The sequence below is a fragment of the Paramormyrops kingsleyae genome, chromosome 11 (genome assembly GCF_048594095.1).
Source record: "Paramormyrops kingsleyae isolate MSU_618 chromosome 11, PKINGS_0.4, whole genome shotgun sequence".
Taxonomy (NCBI): domain Eukaryota; kingdom Metazoa; phylum Chordata; class Actinopteri; order Osteoglossiformes; family Mormyridae; genus Paramormyrops; species Paramormyrops kingsleyae.
The window spans coordinates 8,702,406-8,705,609 of record NC_132807.1 but is presented as its reverse complement, the minus strand read 5'-3'; the positions used below and the strand labels follow the sequence as shown (position 1 = coordinate 8,705,609).

The 3,204-nt window shown below is 46.7% G+C and overlaps 1 protein-coding gene across 2 annotated transcripts in view; it reads right to left on the bottom strand.

The window, feature by feature from the left end:
• Positions 1 to 1,859: 1,859 nt before the first annotated feature.
• The window catches only part of mtmr10 (myotubularin related protein 10), a 24,234-nt gene continuing 22,889 nt past the window's right edge, over positions 1,860 to 3,204 (bottom strand). For both annotated transcript variants that reach the window (XM_023795039.2, XM_023795040.2), the window contains exon 16: positions 1,860 to 3,204. This exon is cut by the window's right edge and continues 756 nt beyond it. The gene's annotated coding sequence lies outside the window, so the exon portion shown is untranslated.

Below are 3,204 nucleotides of genomic sequence, written 5' to 3'. Positions count from 1 at the left end.
CACACAAACTAACGCAAGATGGAAAAGATGGCAAGGCTGGCCGAGGATTAGCGGTACACTACTCCAGTTCATAAAAGGAAAGATTCCCGCCGATTTTTCAGAGTTGCTCTTTTCATCTAGAAGGCCTTGAGAGAAACGATCCAATTTGTTGCAAAAAGCGACTGATTATTTTCCACAGGTATCAATAAATCTGCAGCAGGCTGGTATTTGCATATAAAAAGGTGACATTATTAATCTAACGATGAGCTTCATACTCGAAGCAGAGAGAGCGCACACACGCAGTGAAATGACATCCCTGTTTACAAAAGGTTCAGGATCACACAGAGCCAGATCAGAGATGTGCTGGATTGCCTCCAAACTTTCTTCTTTAGCACAAGGCTGACACTCAGAGCTTCTGATGCACGATCCTGTTTTATCCCACTTGGCTTCTTAGATCCACTAATATAAATGGAAGATGTTACACATGAGGGGCACAGCTGACTCACAAACAGGCAAACGTGGGAAAGCTGTTTAAAGCCTTGTAATTTGCTGCTGATCAGCCAATCAGGGTGCATGAAAATGAGCCAGTGAATCCTAAAAGCTCAGATCAGGGTTTAGATAACTCAGTGAGGTGAGGGGCTCAGGGCGGAGAGTTCCCCAGTGGGCTAAGTCTCTGCACCTGTGATCAGAAGATCACTGGTTGGAGCCCCAGCCTTGGCAGATGAGTCACATGTCCACTGGCCCTTGAGTGAGGCCCTTAACCCCCAGCTCCAGGGGTGCTGCGGAGAGCAAGATGGGGTTGGTGAACAGAAGCATTCCAATGTACTTGTATAAATGGCAAAAGCATATTTGTTTGTGCTGAACATCCAAACAGAAGGCTGCTTCTTACACAGCACCTCCAGTCACCATATACAGATGCTCTACTGTCTACATTGGAGATCAGACCTGGGTGAATCGCAGCTGCATGCTGCCAACTGACTGCAAGGTCTACAAACTGTACTGATCACCTGACAAGAAATAGGTGTCACATGAGCAGTTCAAGTAGCTGTAGATGTGAAGCAGAGTACTGTGATGTGGGCTATGAGATAAACTCTCACCCAGCCATTAATTTACAAATCAACCGCAGTTGTTTAAACAAAAAGACCTGTGAGGTCACAAAAATCTGCGATTTATGTTTCAAAGTACCATCGATTACTTGGACTGTTATGTCTGGAAGGTGGTACAGGAGCATCTGAGGAAGATCTGCCCGGTCCATCATCTTTCCCAAGGACACTAAACACTCCACCGCCCATCTTAGCACCCATCAGCTCTTGAGAATACTCACCTTCCAACCCCATTTGTTGGTAGTCACTATATTCCACCCTGTTATTCTGCCGCCCCCCCCCCCCAGTGTAACAGCTAGGCAGGAAATAAATATTTAAACAGAAAACGGCTTGGCACTTCTGAATCTTCCCACAGCAGCTCACTCGGCACTCTTCCTTAGCGAGGTGACACGTGCTTGAATTGCTGATAGCACCCCACCCACAACTCACTCTCACCAGGAAACAGGCTCCTATGAGGCCAGAATATTCTGTGTCCCTAGAGACCAAATAACTCCCATCCCAGTGCAGGGGGGCATACCCTCAATCAAAGGAGGTAACAAATGGATGCCTGTCATATCTGACCCAATCCGCGACCTTTATCTGGCCAGGCAAACTCCGACAGTCTGGGGGTCCGCCAGGTTAAGCTTGTGAAGACCCATAACAGCTAACATTCATATTGGAAGCTTTGACTGAACAGGAAAAGACCAATTTGATCCAAAAGGTAAGACATATCGAAGCTGATAGAAAATACTTATGAGATTCCACTGTAAATGTAAGAACACAATGACAAAACTCCAGTGAGATTTTGCAGAGTACTTTTATTGAGTGCTGTTTTTGATATCTTAAATACTGTCCACAGTCAGCCCTCTCTGTCATCCTGGAGCACGCCTACGACACTCAAAAACAACCTAGCGCTCGCTGAGAGGGGCCCTGAGCAGACTGCACGCCGAGGGCCCGGGGCCCATGCAGCCCAACTGGTAGAGCACGAGCCGGTGTGACTCCGGGGCCCACAGACGAAGGCATGAACACAGGGTGCAGCAACAGGATTATCACTGCTTAACAGGATTATTTCTGTCTTGCATTTAAAAGAGCTAAACAGAACCGTACATTTCAATAGAGCTTAAGGTTGCAGCAGCAGCAGTTTTGGTCAGTGCAGCTCTCAGTACGCATTCACCGATGCGAAGCCCTGAAAAATGCGACGTGCCCAGAGAAGTTATTTTGCAAAGGCCATTAAATGGTGTGTGGACCCCCCCTTTCCAAAAGGCACAGCGGCTGTCGGTGTTCCCATTTGAACCACATTGCATAATTGAATAAATATCAGTGCTGCGTCCCTGTATCAAACTGTGGGCAGAGCCTCTGACACCACCGGCATGGTTTAGCAGCAAAGGCGGAAATTAATCAGATGTTATTGTACCTTAACTATAATTTATCAGCTTAAAAATTAATGTACTACTAATATAATTACTTATAAGTATTTAAAATCCAAACAAAATATGTACATTAGCCGAAAAAAGTAAAATACCATCATTCAAATTCATATGACATACCAACACGCATTCCACAAGAAATTAAAATATTTGGTTTTTTTGTTGCGGAATCTGAGCAGTTCAAACTGGGGCGGCAAATGCAGCTGAACAGTGAATGTTTTCATCCTCTGCTGCCAGCTGACGGCAGGAGGAAGAGCCATGAGACGAGCGGCGGGGCACACGGTCAGGGATTTGCCTGCCCCGGCACAGGACTTCAACGACAGGAGCACATTCGCTACTGTGCCCTGCCTCAGCCTCGTCACCGGCCAGCCAAGGGCCCCACCCTGATAAAGACCAAGGTCATCTGTTTCAGGTGTGCGCACTTGACCAGAGTGAGGCAAACATTAACGAGTTACGGCCACATACCCCAGCTGCAACCAGTCAGGTGTAACTCCTCACCAGAAAGCGGCAGCCGTAAAACTATTCCTCCTAGACACGTACAAAAAAGGATCAGAACATGTGACCAACCAGAGGGGGAAAAAAAAATCTGCTAAGGGTCCTCCCTCTATTTCTACCAGAAAACGTTTTCCTACTTAAAGTTACACATCACCCTCATGAAAAGCAAGTTTAACCACAAGAGGCAGCCAGGCACACTGGAGTCACCCAGGTATGACTAG